Source organism: Pelodiscus sinensis, chromosome 1 (genome assembly GCF_049634645.1).
Source record: "Pelodiscus sinensis isolate JC-2024 chromosome 1, ASM4963464v1, whole genome shotgun sequence".
In the NCBI taxonomy this organism is placed as follows: Eukaryota; Metazoa; Chordata; order Testudines; family Trionychidae; genus Pelodiscus; species Pelodiscus sinensis.
The window spans coordinates 40395137-40417746 of NC_134711.1; the positions used below are offsets into that span (position 1 = coordinate 40395137).

At 42.6% G+C, this 22610-nt stretch overlaps 1 protein-coding gene across 4 annotated transcripts in view; it reads right to left on the reverse strand.

The window, feature by feature from the left end:
- SPAM1 (sperm adhesion molecule 1) overlaps positions 1-22093 on the reverse strand; it is a 35151-nt gene extending 13058 nt beyond the window's left edge. Inside the window, exons 1-2 of one of the 4 annotated variants that reach the window (XM_006122596.4) lie at positions 21769-22093; positions 5120-5289 (exon numbers count right to left, since the gene is read on the reverse strand). The gene's annotated coding sequence lies outside the window, so the exon portion shown is untranslated. Of the gene's footprint in view, positions 1-5119; positions 5290-6957; positions 7020-12963; positions 13079-21768 lie in introns of those variants that run through there. The other 3 variants (XM_075928487.1, XM_025184409.2, XM_006122599.4) reach the window with 3 other exon arrangements.
- Between the last annotated feature and the right edge of the window lie 517 nt (positions 22094-22610).

A 22610-nucleotide genomic window follows, 5' to 3' on the forward strand; every position in this document is an offset into this window, starting at 1 on the left:
CTTGTGGAATTGGAAACTTTGTTAAGGTGGAAATGGAAGGATTAGGTCATTTGCGTAGATCAGTATAAAGTTGTCACGAATGATCTGGTTACTTCCCGACAAAAGTCTCCAGGAAACCAGAATTTTGGGCCTTTTCACCCTGTTGCTTTCTTTTTGAGTAAATAATTTATAAACTATTAATACAAAGTATGTATGTAAGTTAACTCTAATGGTACTGCGGCATTCAAGACTATTTTGATATAATTACTGAGATATTCCCTTTTCAAAACCACAAAAATTAAATTACTTATTCCATGATTTCGGACACAGACTATGCATATATATTGGAACTGAGTATTTATAGTGAAAAGAGCCCTGAACAGATACAAGTTTTGTACTGGTATCTGACTTGTGATTCACAAATATACTCCATGCATATTCGCTGATATCCACAGATTTGTAGGACTCTAAACATAGCTACTCACACTGTGAACAATATACCATACTTGAGATTCTAACTCTTTGTAACTCTATAGAACAAAATGGTATAGATTTTCCTTCATTTCTGTGCATGTTTATAATAGAACCAGTGAAAAGATGACTAAAATCAACTCCACCTACTAGAAACAGAGAGTCAATCAGTAGTTACTGATGTCTTGTCTACACTACAAAATTAAGTGACACTAAGTTAGATTGACATACAGCCACCATTGTAATTACTGTTTTTATGGCCACCCTAGACCCTAACTTTAGTGGTGCACTTCCTCATCAAAAATGCTTTTTCTGACTAAAGTGGGGCAATATTGGAAAACTGGCAGTTGGACCTGCCTCCCTGTCCTCGGGATGACAGCCAGGAGAGCCAGGCATACTGCCAGGGCTGGCAGCCTGGAGCCCTGCTGTTACCTCATGGTCAGGGACTGGGGGGAGAAGGAGAACCCAAGTTTGGCAGCCTTCCCGTGAGGGATTGCGGAAGAAGGAGAGCCTAGATGATGGCTGGGCTTGGGCTCTCCTTCCCTGTCTTCCACTCTAGCCCCTCACAGGGAAGCAATGGTGTGGCTCTCAGCTGTCAGCCCCAGTGGCTGCACTCCAGGCTGTCAGGCCTGTGCATCGGACAGCCAAAAGGCAATGGTGGTAATGGAGTGTCTATACAGACACTGTGTTATGCTAACTACATTGAGCTAAACTGTACATCTCTTGCAGGCCAATATGGTGAGTGAATTATATTGGCTGAAGCACCAGAATGAGGTTGATGTAAGCCGCCTTAGCCTAGAGCTGTAAACTCACCTACAGTTGCTGAGGAGCAACAGACCAAAATAACAATGAGCTAGTTTTGTCTTTGAAGGGTAATTAATTCTAAAGCCTTGTGAGGGAAGAAGACAACTGAGACCCAAAGGCTTGCAGAAAAACCAGATAACTTCAGAAAATTCCAGAAAGGCTGATTATGCATAACTTGGGTAGTCTGATAACTGTTTTGTTTGAGTAAACATTAGGTAGCCTCAAGCTAAGAAAAATAATTTGTTCATTTGAATCTTATTGCCCATTCTCACAAATTGAAAGGGCATTCAAAGCATTGGTGGTCCATTAAGCACAGCAAATGTCCTACTTTCTTTGAGAATTCTTGTTTTGTATAGCTGTTGACCAGTAGATGTTGCAAATAATCATGATGAAAGTTTAGATGCGTCATGACAGAAGACTGAGAGGGAACATGATAACTGTTCTCAAATGCATGAAAGGTTATTACGAGGAGGAGGAATAAAAATTGTTCTCTTTAACATCTGAGGATAGGACAATAAACAATAGGGTTAAATTGCAGTAAAGGTGATTTAAGTTGGACATTAGGGAAAACTATCAGGATGGTTAAGCACTGGAATAAATTGCCTCAGGAGGTTGTGGAATCTCTACCATTGGAGATTTTTAAGAGCATGTTAGACAAACATCTTTCAGGGATGGTCTATATAGTACTTAGTCTTGCCTTGCATACAGGGGATTTGACTAGAAAATCCCTCAAGGTTCCTTCCAGGCCCATGATTCTATGAGTCTATAATATTTTACAAGAGACCAAAAAGACAGGACAATTTGCATGTTATTGCTAAGCATTGTGTTATATGAAAGGATGGCACTTAATCATCTCTGGGTTATCTGATTTGTTCCAGTTTAATAGAATGCAGTCTTTTACTTCCATTTCCAGCTCAGGTTGGAATCATGGCTGTTCAGGGTCCTATACAATTTGACCCATGTCTTAATTCTTTTTCTAGTGAATGTATATCAATGTCATAAAGTCAATTCCAAAGGGAGGGAAGGATAGACTTATAGTTAAGGCAGAGGTCTGGCAGTAGAGATGTGAGTTCACTTCCTAACTCTGTCCCAGTTTTGTTGCGTTTCAAACAGGATGTAGTGTTACTGACCAAACACCAACAGACAAATTAATATTGGTAAAGTATGCTGAGTGCTTTAGATTGAAGATGCTATCAATAAATGCACACCTTCAAATGAGTCTAAATAGCACATTTGTTGGTAGCCTAAACCACATCCTGAAAGATCAGCAATGTTGAATATGCATTGTTAGAGGAGGCCATATCAAGGTTTAAACATGTTTTACCATGACTACTTCAGTTTTCTGTGACAAGCATAGAGTCTTAGGAATTCTTTACTCCAGTCACACTCCAGGGGTATATCTAGATTACATGGCTCCGTCGACAGAGCCATGTAAATGAGTTCGCTAGACATAGGAAAATGAAGCGACAATTTAAATAATTGCCGCTTCATTTACATCAAAATGGTGGCCGCGCTGTGCCCATCAGCTGTTTGGTGGCACAGCAGGTCAGTCTGGACGCACCGCGGTCAACAAGGGAAACCTTTGTCGACTGCTCCGGTAAACCTCATTTCATGAGGCATACCAGAGTGGTCGACAAAGGCTTCCCTTGTCGACTGCAGCGCATTCAGACTGCCCCGCTGTGCCGCCAAACAGCAGATTGGCACAGCACGGCAGCCATTTTTATGTAAATGAAGCGGCGATTATTTAAATCACTGCTTCATTTTCCTATGTCTAGTAAACTCATCTACATGGCTCCGTCGACAGAGCCATGTAGTCTAGACATACCCCAGGAGTTTGAACTCTCAAATCTGTAAGGATTCTGCTAACAGCATCATTTCTTAGGAGCCAATTTATTGATGTTCTGATTTGTTTTTCAGCATGTTAGCCAAATAAATTGTCTGACCATATTTCCAAAAACATTTGGAGGAATCCCTTTTCCTGACTGTATAAATTGATGCTTAGCAGAACCCAAATGCTACGAGGACAGTTTCCACAGAAGTTATCTAATCAGAATGAGGACAAGAAACAAGTCCATCTGTTGATTCAGCAGGCAATTCAAGCTCACCGATGTTGCTTTAGATACTTCTTGGGAAGTGACCATATAAAAAAAGCACAGTATGTTAAAGAAATAGTGCTGTAATCTCACTTAAGGCATACCCCCTGCACAATAATGTAACTTTGTGACTTTAATTGTGACTTTAATTTACTTTAATTGTGACTTTAATTGAGCCTCCGCTCAGACTAGAGGTCCATTCTGTTCAAATATCTGCAATAAGCTACATGTGTAGCTTTGGGCAAATCACCAAAAGTGAGGCAAGGAAGATCAGCTACTTTTGTGAAGCAGTTTACAATGTCTCAGATTAGGCCCCCAAAATCTGAAACACAGCAAATCAGTGGCCATTTGAAAAAATGACCTTAAATACTCTGTCTTAGTTTCCTTGTCTGTCAAATGGCTAGAAACAATACTTACCCAACTCCTTATTTCACAATGCAAATGGAAAGTTACAAGTTACTTGGTCGACATACACAAATACTGTATTCATAAATAATCTTTTTTTCCCCATCAGGATCTTGATTTTGAAAACCTGATTTCTAATTTCTGCTCAGAAAAAATATAACTTGCTTTCCCAGCTACATTGCCAGGACAGAAACCTAGCTAAAGCACAGTTCAGGTTAAAGTACAGAGCATTTACACATCTAATTTTTCCTCCCAGGAAGGGAACTATTGCCCAACTTTAACAATTATATGGGAAATGATCCAGATTCTAAGAAAATTGCTGTGCCTTAGGATAGTAATTTTCAAGAAAATGTCAATGAAATAGTCATAATGGGTTTTTCAGAACCCTGATCTTTTAAAGAAATACAGAATCAAAGTTAATATAGCTGCCGTTTTAGCATCAGAAAGTTCACTGTGAATTGATTTCAGTCACAAAACTAAGTTGTAGTTTTGTAACTATAAGTTCAAGTATCTAAAAGGGCGTCACCAGGAGGAAGGAGAAAAATGGTTCTCCTTGGCTTCTGAGGATAGCACAAGAAGCAGTGGGTTTAAACCTCAGCAAGGGAGGTTTAGATTGGACATTAGGGGTACGTCCAGACTACAAAGCTCCATCGACAGATCCATGTAAAATAGTTTATTAGGCATAGTCAATGAAGCAGGGATTTAAATAATCCCCGCTTTATTAAAATAAAAATGGCCGCTGAACTGTGCTGACGATCAGCTGATCCGGCACAGCGCGGCAGTCTAGACACGGCACGGTCAACAAGGGAAGCCTTTGTTGACTGCTCTGGTATGCCTCATGAAAGTTGTTCCAGGATCTTTAATACCAGTGATTTATCTGTAGGGCTATGAAAAAGTAAACATCTCAGTGATCCTCAGAAATGCATGCTCACTGATTTCAGAGCCAGTTTATATATCTGCTCCATTTTATATTGCAGGTGGTTTCTTTTATTGTTTATTACAACTCAAAAGTCACTTTATAAAAGGTTGTTTTCCTGTCACTTCCACCCACTCAGGTATTAGCTGTGTCCTCTCTCACCCCTAATTATTATTATAAAGAAAGTCAATGAGAAGATGGAATTGCAAAACAGAAACTCAGTTCTCATAAGAGTAGTTTCCTTTTCCCTTTATTTTCCGTCAGGCCATCTCTTGTCTTTCCCTCTCTTTATTATCTCCATGGTCTCTCAGTATAAATTCATCTCTTTTAGGGAAAGTTTCTACCTTTGGCAGAGACTTGTGCCTCTAGATGGTAGGGGGGATAGGTGACCACCCCACATCTCTCCTCTGGGAGGCGGGGCCATGGGGAAAGTTGAAATTTGTCTGCTGACCTTGGCTGGACTTTTGCTGGGAGCTAGAGCAGAGCCATACAGAGGTGGGAAGCCCCATCTTGCAGGGTTCTCGGCATGTGGGCTGGAGGGGGCAGGTGGATGAGGCTGCTGTTGGGAGCTGTTTTGCTTGTAGGTGCGAGCTTGGGAGCAACAGCAGAAGACAGTCCAGCCTAGGGAACAAGAAGAGAAGGGAGGGTCCCGTTAGATGGGCTGCTTCCTGTCCCAGTGGAGAATGCAGAGGGGAAGGTGCTGAGTCATTAGGAGTCAAGTAGCACTGAGCCCATCCAGCCCATAGTACCTACAACTGGCACGAGACTGGGTGGGCTCTGCCCTATTACATTAGCACTTCTGGGATCAGGACCAAATAGAAGGCAGAAATCTTGGGGGAGGAACGCAATCCCATGTGCCCCACATGCCACCTCTGTGTGCATTGGAGGGACCACTTTCCTTCAGAAGCCCTTGCAACCTTCGACAGTGGGCAGTCCAGAGAACTCTTAACGTATTTGATGGATAGAGCTATGGCCCACCCTCACCCTACCCTTTTTAAGACAGCAACACCTACAGGGAGTATTAGGAAGTAGCAGCAATTGTAATTCCCTGAAACGACCCTCACCTCCCTTCTGGCACTCACACAGGAGCTGGTTAGAAACTAGCCATTCATTTTTATACAACTCTGAGGCTAACACCTTAGAATTTTACCTGTTGGCAGCACGTCATGGTGTCAATTATTCTTCATAAGTAATAATTAATTTGTTATAACATATCATTTGTCAGCAAATTAGAGACATTGATGTGTCCTTCCTTCCACCCTTTATTAGAAATTTCCCAGTAACATCATTGTTTAATCACTGTCAATAGGGACAATCTAACTTCTCTCCAACATAGCTCCTCTTAGTAGCCTCCTAAAACAGGGTGAAAACTTCATAAGTGCAAACTGCTCCCACCAAAAAAAATGTCCAGAGTAAATTTTAGATCAAGCTAATATAATTTAAATTAAGTTATCTGAGAAGTTGTTTTGACACATTTTGTAGATCTTGATATATGCACTTTACTCAATAACCCTTACAGAACATAACATAAAAACGGCCACACCAGGTCACAGTAAAGATCCATGAAGCCCAGTATCTTGTCTTCTGATGGTGGCCACCGCCAGTTGTCCCAGAGGGAATGAACAGAATAGGTAGTCATCAAATGATCCCACACCTGTTGCCTGTTCACAGCTTCAGGCAAAGAGAGGCTAGAGACACTATCCTTACCCACCTTAGCTAATAGCCATTGATGGGCCTAGCTTCCATGAACTTATCTAGTTCTTTTTTGAACCTTGTAATAGTCAGCCTTCACAACACACTGTGTCAAGGAGTTCCATAGATTGACTGTGCATTGTGTGAAAAAATGTTTCCTTTTGTTTGTTTGAAACCTGCTGTCCATTAATTTCATTTGCAACCTCTATTTCTTCTTGTGTCATGAGAAGTAAATAAACACTTTCTTATTTATTTTTCCCCACAATAATGGTTTTATAGACCACTATCATATTCTCCTTAGTTATCTCTTTTCCAAGCTGAAAACCTATGAAATATAAATAGCCCTATGCATATTTGTCAGGATACCTGTTAATCAATTGAGATTAAAGAAAATAAAAACATTATAAATGGCAAACAGATGATAGTTGGTATTATTCATAGAAGAAGGTATTTACATGTTTTATTAAACTGTTTAGTTAGTTATAACCAATCTTCAGTGTTTCTAGAAAACTTAACTAAAAGATTTCAGTGATCAAAGGTGAAACTGTGATACTTTACAAAATACAAAGTGCTGGAAAATCAATTGTAAGTGCTCACCTGTGTGATTCTGAAGGGCAGGAATTGCTGCAATGAATGGATGTATTGCTAGTCAGTTTAATCTGCCCTGTCAAGAAGGGCAGAGCATTGGCACAACCAATCAGAAATTAACATTTAATCTATGACCTTAATCCCAATTACATGGAGGTTGGTCAGAACTCTATCTTGTCATACTTGAACATGTTTCAGTTGTGCAACAAAGCTCTGTTTCACTCTTGTGCTATCTGTATTACTTTAGCAATTACATCAGTTGGAATGTAGGATTAAATCAAATCATTTAAAGCTAAGTACAGGTTTGTAATTTTTTGTTTCAAATGGGACTTTTTTTAAGCATCGGTGGCTTTGAACTCACTAGAGTCAATGGGAATCTTCCCTTGGACATCAGTGTTCACTAAATCAAAGATCAGACAATCAACAAATATTAGATGTATAATCCATTGGACTTGTAGATTACATTATTATGGACAGAAGGATCAGTGATAGTTAACAAAAGCAGCACGTACTTGCCAGTGAGCAGTAAACCACTAATTGTCCATATCGTCACCCAACTCAACTTATCTCTGTATTGCAGGAGTCTCTCTTGCTTCTTTTGGCACGAGCTTCCTCATTATTGTCAACAAGAGTTTGCATACAGCTTGAGTCTTTGTTTTTAAATTTATAAAAATTAATGGGGGGCCATGTAATGCTCTTCATATGATTCTTTAATGGATTAATGGTGGCTGTGGTGCTCTGTGGTAAAGAAAATAAGACATGAGTCTGATGAGTTCTGGAGATAATTCCTGAGCTATATGGGGGAAAGCATTAAAGAGGAGTTAATAGCCACCTACTAAAAATGACATACCTTAGAAAGGTATGTCCAGACCAACAGCAAAACCCCTTTTTAGGCTAAACTACTTGTCTGTCTATGGCTTTTAATAGCGATTCCTTGTGGCTAAAAGGAATGGCTATTAAACCTTTGTCCACGGTTATCTTACTGTTCCTCTCAAAAAGTACCGGATACAGAAAGCTTCCACAGAGCAGGCACAGCAGAAGCCCTCCACATTAGCCCGCTGTTCTGTGCTTCATCCCTTCTCCTGCAGGAACCACCTAGGACTGAGGACATCCTGGATAGCCCCTTGAATCCATGGTCTGTCTTCTAAGACTGCCCAACAAGGAGGTCAGTAATAGCTGTGCCTTGTATAATGTGGACATCTGTACATTGGAAAATGGACTGAGGCCACCTCACTCACTGCCCACTGATGCCAGTCAGACATCAGATGCCAACAGCTTTTAGCTACTATGACAACAAGCTGGATGCAAACTGATGACCTGCTGCTAAGTGTTTCCGTGCTCTCCTGAGCCATCTAGGTCTGCTGTTAAGCACCTGATTTATTTATTTTTCAAAGACTGTAAATTGAAAGATGTCCAAACTAACCATTGGAACAGCCAGCATGCTATTATAATCTGAGAAACATCGCCTTACTAGTCATTTCCTTAGTGCAGTCTGCAACAGCCTGACAAACCCTTGCTGATACAAATAGTAAGTCTGTATCTGGGTGTGCCTTCATTTGCCTTCCTCTACAGTATTGCATGTGTTACTTTGTCATGACCAATCATACACATCTCTGCAAAGGGATTTTTTTAAAATGTGTATGATATAAAAAATAGACACAAATCAGTCCATTGAATACTATCGGTATTTACTCTGAAAATTTCCAATTGTGCAGCCTAGCGAGAATCTGAGTAGTTTAAGAGAACAGAAGAAAAACAACCCCATTCCTCTTTAGGGTTCCCGGTTTGTCTAGTTTGCTGCTTAACCAGGAGCCAAGCCAAGACTTGAGTCACATGCCTTTCATGTGTCTTAACAGTCTGTAAACTCAAAACAAGCAAGCTACGTCTAAATTAGCAAGATATTGCGCAAATACTTTTAACGCAAGAGTTTTTGCATTAAAGTATTTGTGCAAGAGAGCGTCTACACTGGCATGTGCCTTTGCTCAAGAAATGTGCTTTTGCGCAAAAGCATCCGTGCCACTGTAGACGCTCTCTTGCGCAAGAAAGCTCCGATGGCCATTTTAGCCATAGAGCTTTCTTGCGCAAGACTTTCTTTCTTACACTTCAGCTTCTATATTCTTCTCTGGTTTTGTGGAAGCCACTTCTCTGGAAAGTACATCTGCAGAGAACATGAATTAACAGAGCATGTTGGTCATAATTTCATCATACTTTTGCAGCTTTATCATCATTCTTTGAATCCTTAAGGGACAATCCTTTAGTAGTTTGCTAAATAATGACATCAGGGCTGGTAGCCCATTTAAACTTATAGTATCTGTCCATAAATATAAAGATTGACTCGTTCCCTGGCAAATAATATTTCTCAAAGCTCATTTTCTGTCTGTGAGTATCTGGTTTCTGCCTCAGTCAGTGATTTGCACATGTATGCCACTGGTCGCCAACAATTGTTGTGCTTCAGTAAAATCACTGTAGCTAATCCAGACTGTGTGAATCATCTGCTGTGATTTTAATAGGTGTTTCTGGTGCATAGAACTTCAACACTGGTTCTTGTATCAGTCATTATATTAGACCTTCCTGTGATTTCCCCTGTTCTGCATGCCAATGCATTGGTACATAAATTTGGTATGAATTTTCCCAAATAACTGATAATTCACAAGAGCCAATGGAGATTTCTCTTTGACTGGGAACATAACATCATTTTATCATCCTCTCAGATTTTGCCCTTTGCAAAAATAATGTCTCCAACAAAAGTAAGTTCTGTAGCCCTTGAAATATATTTCTACCTATTTAGTTTAAGGTTTGTAACTCTAATTGCATCAAGGACTTCCTGAAGTCTACAGTCATGATCCTCTTTCATTGAGCCTTGGATGATGATGTCCTTTATTGAGATGTCAACACCATTAATATATTCCTAGATTGTATGTATGGTTTTGTGGTACACTTCTGGAGGTGAACCTATGCCAAAGAGTATGCATAAGACTCTGTATCTTCCAAATAGGGTATTAAATGTGCATAGTTTGGGGGCAAAACCCACTTCCTCAGATGAGCATAGACATCTGAAGCAGTCTCTGTCCACGATAAGCTGGGCACCTCTCAAGCAGGGGCTGCTCTGGCCAGGCTGTATCAGCCTCTGCCTGCTGAGGGGAGTTGGGGGGGGCACTCCAACCTAGCAGGAGGCAGGGTGGGAAGTTCCAGCCCAAGTGAGCTGGAGCGCCCCTTCCCCACTCACTGAGCTTTTAACTGGCTAAACAATATGTTTAACTGGTTAAAAGATTAAACAGGATTTCACATCCCTAGTATGATCTTGTATTGAAGTCACCCACTTTAGCAGACTGAGTTTCTCCCTCCCACCCCCACTGAAGCCAGTCCAGATGTATGGTGCTCACCAAATACTTGCAAAAACCTCTCCCCCCTGGTGCTCCACCTGCTTCTCTATTGCCTCGTTTTCTCTCTGCTTTCAATTGCAAATGCAGGAGTTAATTTCAGAATGACTGCAGTTCCCTTCTCATTCACTAGCACTGGCACTATGTAACAATCTTGGGGTTCATTAAATTACAGACCAGTGAATGAAGAAGGAATCAAACTTTATAAAACAAACTGGAGAGTGTCTCTGTTGAACTGCTTCACATAGCATTGTGACATTCCCAACACCTGTCTCCAGGGCACATCTCTAAATTCCCACACTCATAACACAGTCCCTTATGAGGGAGTGTCTTCAAATCATAATTGTTCATAAACATCTCTCTACAAAGACATCTCTGGAAAAAGTACACTAATTAGAAGTGAATGGAAATTTAGGTCAGCTCCCTGATACCCTGGAAAGCTGACTCCCCAGCTCAGGATAAACACTTTTTTTTTTAAACTTCAAAATTTTTCATGGGATGGAAACACTGTTTCTCAGTCACTTTAAATGTTATTACACCTCTTCTCTGCTTATGTAGTTAGAATATTGCATCATGAAAAATCTTTATAAACTACTCCCAGAATTGTTTCAACTGTCTGTGAAACAGTGTCCATGAAAAAAAGATTCTGTCAGTAGCAAAGGTAACAGGCTATCTGGATGCAAAGCATCTGAGATAAAGTAAGAATCTTCCCAAGCAATACATGCATACTAAAGACATACAACAGCTCACAGAACCTAAAGCACTAGTGCCAATACAAATTTAAAATGTCACTAGAGAATGAGATGCTGATACTCCAATTATACGGGTTATTTTTGTGCCTGTTCTTAAAACACTAATATACATTATAAAAATAACACTGCATTTTAACATAGCACTGTCAAATTTTTAGGCCCTAGAAAAATAGCTTTGTGAAATGTCAATTTAAATGAAAAACCTGTATTCAGACTGCATTTGATTTCTGGTAGTTTAATTCTTTGCGACATATGAATGGAATTTCTGGTGGGGATTTTGATAGGATATGAAATGAGTGTATACAGTTTCCTCTATACTTGGTACTGTACCAATGTGAATTTTTCCATTTGAAGACAACATATGAATTTCTGAAATGGCTGAGGCTATGTCTACAGTACCGATTTTTTTTCAGAAAAATGGCCGTTTTTCTGAAAAAACTTGATTTACATCCACAGTGCAATCTCATTCTTTCGAAAAAAATCAAAACAACAGAGGCATTTTTCCAACATTGGTAAACCTCTTTCTATGAGAAAGAAGCCTTTTTTCAAAAGAGCTCTTTTGGAAAAAGGCATGTGTGGGCGGGGAAGAGGGAGTTCTTTCAAAAGAAGAGGAAAGAGGAGAAAGTACAGATGCCCTGGTGGCCATTCCATCCATAGTAATCACAGCTTAAATGCAAGACAGCGTCCATTCAGTATGGACGCTCTCTTTCAAAAAAGCAGATCACTTTTTTAAATGCGCTTTTGCTGTGTAGATGCTCTCTTTCAGAAGAAGTTTTTTCAGATCTCTTCTGGAGAAACTTCTTCCAAAAGAAGCCTGCAGTCTAGTCATAGCCTGAGTAAAATAAAGAAATGCTGATCCATTTAACTCATTCCTTTTTAAATGAGACCAAATCATATGCATCTGAACTTGCTAGCATAATAATGTGTTATTGGATCATCTTTTCTCAGTATAAAACTAACAAAAGCATGAGGTGGAGGAGATATTGATAAGGATGAGAAGTAAAACACTAAAACATTATTTGGGGTTGTAATACACATTTCTTTGGTATTGTGATGGGGATTTTTATGGGGGCATTAGGGGGCAATGTTTGCATGATGTTTGTATATGAAAGTAACAACGAAAAAGATCACTGTAATTAGAGAGGAAAAACCTATTTGCCTGTGTGAATAACTGATTTTTCAGTTAACTGGCCATTCTGTTTGAAATTTTCAGCATACCAAAATATTCATGAAACACTTTAAGCTCAGAAGAAAAATAAACATTAAGTTTTGCTTTTTAAACAACTTTTTATAATTTTAAATAAAATTAAAGCAAATTTTAGATAAAGTCATTTCAGGTCAAAAAATTAAAATGCCATCAAACATAAAAAAGCAAAATATTTTTACTCTTTCATAATTTCTTTTGGGTTTTTTCTCCAACCACAACAATTTATCTAATTTAACATGAATTTGCAAAATTCTTGAGTGACCCAAAATCTGCATTTTTTGTTGAAAAGGGATTTAGGCCAATAAACTTTCACACATATCTAGTGCTTATAAATTCAGGATATCTTGTAACAGAGAATAAATCTGATTGTTCCCTGATGGTATATTTGTTCTTTCCAGAAGGAGAGAAACACCACTAACGATGTTGGGTGACATCTGTTCCCCTCATGTCATAAAGATTTTTAAGAGGAATTCCATGGAAATGGATTAAAAATCATCACCTACTGCTGGATCTCCTCTCTCATTTTTATTTCTCTATCAAAGAATCTGAAATTAAATAATTGTTTTCAAAACTTTTAAGACTTCTTGAATCCAATGAAACATAAAAAATCATTGTGATAAGATTCACATTTTGCACAAGAAAAATAGTTTATGCCTTTAGTAAGAAAACCACCTACCCACATAACAGTATTACAGGGTCATCGAGAAACCTCACAGAAAGTTAGATCCCTTCAAACACCTGATGAGACTGCATCCATTTCAATCCATCAGCCAGCTGTATCTGCCTTTTAATCATTGCTTCCTTATGCTCAGCTCAAAATTACCATGGGTGAGAGCTTGTACAATTTAATAGTCATCTATAAACTCACATTAGGTGTTGCAAGAGCCCAACTGGACTCAGTTAATGTTCACTTTGCTCTTTCCCTCCTCCACCCACTTATTTAAGTCCTGCTACTTCCACAGGAAGAAATGTTTGTACAGTGCTTTGAAGACACACTGAACTATATCAGTGGCAATTGGGATAGGAAAATGTGAATAGCTACATACTACTATCCTGCATATTTTCTGCAGACAGAACCTATATCATCTTCCTTTGGAAGAATGTCCCCAGAGCTACTCTGAAACACATTTTCCATCATGAAAGTATAAGAATATTACTTAAGACTTTCCCAATGTCCTGACTTGATTGCAAAGACTGGTTGCTTTTTGGTATACTCCCATGTCTTTCATTAGTTTATTATATTTAAAACCTAGTCCAGTCCTTCTCAATATACAATTAAAGATCAAATCACCACTCTGAAGTCTTGTCTATGTTACATTCCCCCCAACCCCCCCCAAAAAAACCCATTTCCAGTCATTCATAATACTGATGCAACATCACAAGAGTTAGAAACAGTAAGAATTCTTAAGACAACAGCTAGCTTTTACTGTCAGTTTTAGTACTGTCTTTTCTAGACTCTCTCTTTGGTCAGATGCAGATGACATATGGTATGTCTACACCACAAATACTCCAGCTCTGCAACTATGTCTCTGTAGCACATTAATATAGACATTTGTTTCAATGATAGAAGAGCTTTTCCATCACTGAAGGTGTAAATCCACTCCTTAAGAGTTGGTAGTTATATCAACAGAAGAATTCTTCCATCAACCTAGCCCTGCCTGTATTGGGGCTTAGGCTGGCTTAGATACATTTCTCAGGGCTGTGACATTTTCACACCCCTAAAGTTATATGGCTAAGTCAACCTATGTTTGAACAACCCATAGAAACACTGCCAGATGCTGAAGTCTTGCCTATGGCAGTAATCCCATTTTACTATTGAAATTGCACTGGTATTAGCAACAGAGGCTATGTTTAGACTGCAAAGAAAAGTTGGAAAAAGATACGCAAATTGCGAGCCGCAATTTGCATATCTTTTTCTGCTTTTCTTTAGGAAGAGGGTTTCCCGAAATTTGGCCCATCTACACAGAGCCAAATTTCAGAAAAAACTCCTCTTTCAACACATCCCTTCTTCCTCATACAATGAGGATTATAGGGATGGTGAAAGAATAAGTCCACTTTTTCGGAAATTGTTCTGAAAAAGTGGATGCATTCCTTGAACGTGGCATAACTTTTCTGGAATAAAAAGTCTGGACATAGCCATAATAGGGATATTTGGAAAGGGAAAATCTAGTGTAGACACAGTCAAATATATAGTATCACCTAAGGCTACATCTTCACTGCATGTTTTTTTCGACAGAAGATATGCAAATGGCGCGCTCATTTGCATATCTCATGCTCTCATTTGCATATCGTCTTCCAATCCTTTTTGCAAAAGAGATTTTTTGTGATTAAAAAGCCCTGTGTAGATGGGACCATTTGTTGGGAAAAAAAACCTTTTGCGCAAGAGCCCTTATTCCTCAAAAAATGAGGTTCACAGGCTTCGCTGTAGTATAGACGTGCTATTTCAAAATAAGCTATTTCAGAAAAAAATTCTGAAATACAGGCAGTCCCCGACTTACGCGGATCCGACTTAGGAAGGAGCATGGCAGAAAGGGATCTAGGGGTCATAGTGGACCACAAGTTGAATATGAGTCAACAGTGTGATGCTGTTGCAAAAAAAGCAAATATGATTCTAGCTTGTATCAACAGGTGTGTTGTAAGCAAAACTCGGGAAGTCATTCTGCCGCTCTACTCTGCACTAGTTAGGCCTCAGCTGGAGTACTGTGTCCAGTTCTGGGCGCCACATTTCAAGAAAGATGTGGAGAAATTGGAAAGGGTACAGAGAAGAGCGACAAGAATGATTAAAGGTTTAGAGAACATGACCTATGAAGCCAGGCTTCATGAACTGGGCTTGTTTAGTTTGGAAAAAAGAAGATTAAGGGGGGACATGATAGCGGCTTTCAAATATCTAAAAGGGTGTCACAAAGAGGAAGGAGAAAATTTGTTCCTCTTGGTTTCTGAGGACAGGACAAGGAGTAATGGGCTTAAAGTGCAGCAGGGGAGGTTTAGATTGGACATTAGGAAAAAATTCCTAACTGTCAGGGTGGTCAAATATTGGAACAAATTGCCAAGGGAGGTGGTGGAATCTCCCTCTCTGGAGATATTTAAGAACAGGTTAGATAGACATCTGTCAGGGATGGTGTAGACGGAGCTTGATCCTGCCTTGAGGGCGGGGGGCTGGACTCGATGACCTCTCGAGGTCCCTTCCAGTCCTATTATTCTATGATTCTATGATTCTAACCCGGCAGCACCCCAGCTGCTCTGCCCCAGGCGTCCTGATTCAGCCATTGCTGGTCAGTTTCAGCAGCGGCTGAATCAGGACGCCTGGGGCAGAGCAGCTTGGGTGCTGCTGGGTTGGTCCAGTAGCACCGAGGAGTGGCGGCGCTACTGGACCAACCCAGCAGCATCCCAGCTGCTCTGCCCCAGGAGTCCCCAAGTCAGCCACTGCTGAAACTGACCAGTGGCTGACTACAGGAAGCTCCTGCCCCGGGCTTCCTGGAATCAGCTGCTGATCAGTTTCAGCAGCAGCTGACTTGGGGATGCCTGGGGTTCTTAAGTTGAATCTGTATGTAAGTCAGAACTGGCGTCCAGATTCAGCCGCTGTTGAAACTGATCAGTTTCAGCAGCGGCTGAATCTGGACGCCAGTTCCGACTTACATACAGATTCAACTTAAGAACAAACCTACAGTCCCTATCTTGTACGTAACCCGGAGACTGCCTGTAGCTTATTTCAAAATAAGCGTGCTGTGTAGATGTACCCTTGCGGTTGTTTATAGTACAAGAGCATCAGTTAAGGTACGTGTAGACTACACATCTTTTTAGAAAAAGAGGTTTTTTTGAAAGATAATTTTGAAAAAGCTTCTTTCAAAAAAGAGCATCTAGCTTGCACTAAGCAGATGGAAAAATCGATCTGCTTTTTCGAAAAAGGCAGTCTGGATGCTCTGTCGAAAAAACGGCACCTGGAAGCACTTGTGCCAGGGCATGGGGGCAGCCTTTACTTCCGGGTCCTGCAGCATACTCCTTGCAGAGATACATGCTTTAAGGGACCCCCCCGAACAGCTGTTCCTGTGCTCCTGAAGCTGGTTTGCCTACCTCCTAGAGCTTCTGCAGTGCTTGCTTGGAGTGCCCTATTTTATGGGACACCACAGCATTTTTTTCCTGGTTGGTTTTTGTGCTTTGAATTGTTTTGTTTTTTTGCCAAGGAGCCAGAACTGCCCCTGGGCAGGCGATGGCCCCACACTGTGCTTCAAGTTCTGCTGCAACTCCATGAGACCTTCATGATGTTCATGCCAGGTCTGGATTCTGAACTCAGCCTTTAGACCCTTGCTCGGGCTGCAGCAACACTGTTCTTGCCACCGAACTTCTTCCAGGAGAGGTGGTTTTGGAGGCTGGAGACAAGTTCAGACTAGTGGGACTGGTTCATCATGGAGCGATGGGACAACCAGGCTTGGTTCCAAAACTTACGTATGTGGAAGTCCACCTTCCAGGAGCTGTGTTCCAGGCTCGCCCCTGCTCTGCAATGACAGGACACCCACTTGTGCCCTGCCATCCCCCTGGAGAAGAGGGTAAATATTGCCCTCTAGAAGCTGGCCACCCCCATTCGGTAGGACACCAGTTTGGCATGGGGAGATCTACTGTTGGCGCTGGGAGATCTACTGTTGGCGCCTGTGGGGGGACAGTCCATGTGGGGTAAGAGGACTGTAACAGGAAAGGGTGAGGGGGCAATGGAGTGGGAGTGGGGGAGGGCTCCTGGCCTCACCTTGCCCTACTGCTGGGAGCAGCTGCTGGGGGGGAAGAGGACTTCTGGGGTGTTTAGGGGGTGAGGGTGGGAGGCACCTCCAAATAATTCTGGCAGCCCCTCAAACTTCCTATTCTCTGTGTTTGGATGTGTCTATTTCTGCAGGTGGTGAGGGTCATCAGTTCAGAGCTGCAAACAGGATTGTCCGCCTCGTAGACGTAGACACCATCATGGCCGGCTTTGCTGGGCTGTGGAGGAGCCGAACTGTGGAGGAGCGCTCGATTCCCGAACTGTGGAGGAGCGCTCGATAGAACTCAGTTCCTGATCCGTGCACTGCCCCATCTTGAAGCCCGGTATATCAACAGAAAAGGCTACTTCTCCATGGTGTTGCAGGCCCTGGTTGACCCCCGTGGACTATTCACTGACATTTGTGTGGGGTGGTCGGGCCGGGCACATGATGCTCGGATCTTCCGAAATTCCTACCTTTACTTCAGACTGGAACATTCTTCCCGCAGCGAAACTTTGCTGTTGGGGACGTGGAGATGCTAATCTGCATTGTGGCCAATGCGGTATACCCCCATACACTGGGCATCTGAATGCAAGCAGGGAATAATTTAATGCGCACCTGACATGGGTGCGCTTGCAGATGGAATTCGCCTTTGGCCGGCTGAAGGGAAGATTTAGGTGCCTGCTCACTCGCCTCAACATGGGGGAATGCAACATCCCTGAGGGATGGCTGCGTGTTGCGTGCTCCACAACCTGGTGGAGGGCAAAGGGGAGGCCTTCCTCCCAGGGTGGGGGACACAGGCTGATGTGGAGGGGAGGTGGTTCGAGCAGCCCCGGACAGCTGCACTCCACCAAGCCCATCAGGTGGGGGTCTGCATCTGGGAGGCTGTGCGTGAGAGATTCTCAGCAGGAGCCCAATGACTCTCCCCAGGGTCTCCCCAATGGGGCCTGTTGCCCCCCACCCCAAAACCTTTCCTCCCACAACCCAACCCTGCACCAGTCTCCAGACAGTGAACACACACACACACACACACACACACACACACACACACACACACACACCAGGTTTAATATAAAAAAACATTATGTTTATTAACAAACTACGTGCAAATAAATAACTTTTTGTAACAAAATAAAACTGTATGCAAAATGTTTTCAAAAATAAACTTTCTTGTGCAACTAGCAAAGTCTTTTTAAAACTGGGGAGGAGGGGGGATGTAAACCTGGAGGGAGGGAGGGAGGGAGGGAGGGAGGGAGGAAGGGAGGATGGGCGGTTTAGGTTTCAGGGTGTCACCTGGCCTGCAAAACACTGCTGTCTCGGATCCATGGCCCTAAACGTTCTCAGAATCGAGTGGGGCCTGGGACAGTGTGTGTGTGTGGGGGGGTGGGCCTGCAGCTGTCTCTGCGCTAGCAGGGGGTGAGGGGGTGGCAGGGTTTGAGGGGTGGCAGGAGTTGAGGGGGAGGATAGGGGGGCAGGGGGGACTGGAGCAGGGTTGAGTGGGAGGAGCGGCAATGAAGACAGGTCCTGGGACAGCCAGGTCCTGGGACAGCCAGGGCCTCTCGGATACTCCCACACATTGCAGTCCACTGCGGGACAAAATCCTCCAGCAATTGGTTGTGCCACTGAGCCTCTTTCTGCGCCCTTTCTGCCATGGTCTCCTCCATCCTTTCAAGGGCCTCTACGTGCCTCCACATGAGGTCATTGTAGCCCCCCAATGTCTGCGGGTTCCGTGGGCCCGGGTGGGTGGTGGCACAGGTGTTGCACGGCACTCTGATCCGGCAGGTCCAGCTGTGGAGGAGAAGAGGCAGAAGTGATCAGTGTTATGAATGCACACACTGTCCCTGCTTGTGATCAGTGAGTAAGTCCTTAGAACAAGGGATGGCAGTGTTCTCACTGCAAGCCCATATCTGGCCTGGCCAGCAGCCCCGGCCTCACTGGGGACCCAAGGTGGCTAGGGTAACTTCCTGCCCCCCTCCTAACACGCTGCCCCCCACCATGGCTATACAGCCCAGGGAAGTGTGCAGCCACAGTGGGTCACACAACGTAGGACAGGGGCCTGGAGCAGCTTGGGTCTCCCAGGCCCCCCACCCATACACCCACTGCCTGCCCGTTGCAGCACTGTTTGTGGGAGCGATTGTTGTGTCGCTTGTGCATACATGCCTGAGTGCTAAGTATGACACTTGCGGTGGTCTGTGTGGTGTCGTGCATGCACCCTTATGACCAGCCTGCTGCCCGCAGTTCCTGGCGGGGGGAGGACAGACCTCCCTTGAGTCAGACATGTGTGGGGCCCTCCCCGAGCTGTGAGCAGCTGCCCATGTGTGCCCTGGGAATGAACATGCTTGCACATGTCCAGGAAGAGCATGACATGTGCGGATTGCCCCACAACCCCTGTGCTCCCACCTTCCCCCTTCTTTGTGCGTGACCCTGACCACACTCGCCTGATGTTCCTTCACCAGCGTCAGGATGCCTGCGAGGCCTCCTGGGCCTCAGGGACCAACTCCAGGGTTAGGGTAACCACACTGCGGTTGGGGTCGTCGTCCTCCTCCTCCTCCTCCTCCTCTTCATCCTGTAGCTGCTCCTCTGGGTTGTCCTCAGCCGCCTCCTAGCAACTCACCAGTGTCTGCAATCCAGTCTGGACCAGAACCGGGGCAGAGAGGGGTTCCCCACCATCCAGGACTCTGTCCAGCTCCTGGAAGTATGCGCAATTGTGTGACACTTCCCCCGAGGTGGTGCTGTGCTCGCGGGCCCTGGCATAGCCCTGCCTGAGTTCTTTAACCTTGGCCCGCCTCTGGCCCAAGGTTCTGGTCTGGTGTCCTTTTTTGGCCAGCCCCTTGGCCATGCGGCCGTAAATATCTGCATTCCGGCGATGGGACTGCAGAGCCTGGAGAGATTTCTCCTTGCCCCATAGTTCTAAAAGGTCAGGATCTCAGGCCCTGACCAGGCTGGAACTCGCCTTTTGCCCCGGAAGGCTGCTGGGACAGCTCCCTGGAAGGTCCTTGGGGACCTCTGGGGTCTTGGGCTTGTGCTATGATGAATTCTCAGAGATGCAGGGAGAGCTGTGTGGTCAGAGGCTTCCTCTGGCTGCCTCCCTGACACAATGGCTGCCCCTGGTGCCTGTGCCTTTAAAACATAGCTACCGACAGGAACAATAGAGGTTTTCCTGCAGATGGACTGTCCACCAGGGCTTTTCCCTGGAGGTCTGTTTAAAAAAAAAAAACAGACAGAAAACAAAAAAACAAAAACATAAACATACCCCGCATCCACACATGCCTTTTTTCGACAGATCACTGTCAAAAAAGGCATTATTCCTCGTAAAATGAGGTTTGCCGCTGTCGACAAAACTGCCGCATTCTTTCAATTTACTTTCGAAAGAACACAGCGGTAGTGTAGATGTGGGTGAAGTTTTTTTTTAAAAGGCAACTTTTTTCGAAAAAACTGTGTAGTCTAGGCACACCCTTACTGATTTCTTCACCATAAATGAACATTATAGATTTTTTTTTCTTAGATTCCTTTCTTGTGTATTTACATCAGCTGAATATGTGACCCGGAAAATCTAGCAGCACATGTAACTGGTGATCCATTCTGCACTGGTGGAAGGGAGAACAATTTTAATTTCTCCTGAATCTGTCTCATGGATGACATGAAATAGTTTGACATTTCATGCATTTAATTGCTTTATAGATATTGGTGAATACATCTGATTTAACATTTTAGTGTTCTACACTGAAAATAGACAGTCTACAAGGTCACAGAATGCATATAGGACCTCAAGAGAAACAGCTCACCTATACTTACTTGAAAAAATTTGGGCAAAGTTTTAAATATTAATTAACTAAAACAGTTTATTTTCCCTTCATAGCATCAACCTGCCAAATTAATCTCTGTTGTAAAAAGGTGTAACCCCTGTCAAGTTAATAGAAATCCTTCTTCTGAATATGTCCAGAAGTATTATAAATTTAGATGAGGGGAAAAAATGGGATGACCTAACAAGCCATCTCCTTATCAATGCAGAATTATTCCCTGTGTTATACTTTGTAATGTTTGCAAAGACCTCAAAAGACTGGTCTCCCACCAGTTCCTGTAGGACACTATTCTACATAATGATACATCTCATGCCAGGAAGTTTTCCTTAATATTTACCTAAATTTCCCCCATCCTATGTTTATCCCATTGAAGTTAGCTATACTCACTGTATGCCATAATATATAATTCCTCTGCTTTCTTGGCATTTATACTCAATATTTACTTGTAGCCTGATATTATGTTCCCCTGTGCCCTTAATCATTGCTGAATAAACCTCCTTAATCTTCACTTACAAGCCAGTTCCTTCAAAAGTCAGGTCATTTTTGTTGCTCTTCTCTGAACTGCTTCTAATTTTTCTGTGGTAATGAGGTACTCAGAATGGAATGCAGTATGCCAAGTGCAGTTCCTCTTTTCTGCATCATAATGTTCATTGCTCTTTTGTGCAGCTATATCTCATAACTGGCTTGTAATTTGTTAGCCATTGACATCCTTTGATCTCCTTCAGCATTACATTTCCCCAGATTTCTCCCTCACTCTATTCATATATTTGTGCCCCTGTTATTTCTTTCCCTGGGGAAAAGAGACTGGTTTGTTTGGTTCTGATTGATCACTGCTAAAGTTACCCAAAAGGCAAAATAGCTTATGAAATTTGTTCAAAAGTTTCTGTATCATTCCCCACAAGAACTGCCATCAGCCCAGAAAGCCCACTATGATGCTCAAATGATTTTACTTACCTGGTGGATATCTCCTGCACCTGCTGTCTCCAGGAAAGAATCATATAAAAGAATTTCCAGTTTTGTTTTGTTTTGCTTTTTTCCTGTGAGCAGCTCTGAGGTGAGCTGTGGAAGGGACACAGGAAGACAGCAGAACAGGAAAGATGTGAGAAGTGAGGGAGAAAGAAAATACTACACAAGGGCTCTCATAGAGAAGGAGAGAATTTGGTCTTCATGGGAAAAGAGGAGGAGCAAGCCAGAGAGGGAAACAAAAGACAGTAAAGCCATAAAAATTCCAGCTAGCTGGTGAAGAAGGATGAAGGAAAATGACACCTGTTAATGGTTAAATTTACTCAGGTACTGGGAGGAGGGAGATGTAATTATTTACTTTTGTTGCTGTTTGCCATTTATTTTCAGTTCTGAAAAGTGGCTACAGTTGATTAAGGGTTTGATCCTGCACCACTGAAGTCAAAGGGAATTTTGCCGTTACCTTTAATGGGAGTAAGTTCAGGCTCTAAATCTAGATATTTTAACTGTAATGTAGGGAATTTAATGGAAAATGACTGTTCAAATTACCACAGGAACAGCATTAGAAATACTTTGTAATTGGATCACAGGACTAATTGCACGAAACAGATACATGTTCTGGTGGATTACGGGAGTTAAAATATTTCCATGGGCTGCAGAGAATTAATGGGTTAGGTGTTTAGTGAGCAAGGTTTGGGAAAAGAACACCTACTTTTATCAACGGCTTAAATGACCTGATCACCTGTAACAAGAGCTGGGAGTCTAACATTTTTAGACAAAATATATTTTTCATCAGAAAATGTAGATTCAACAAAAAAAATTGATTTTTTTCTGGA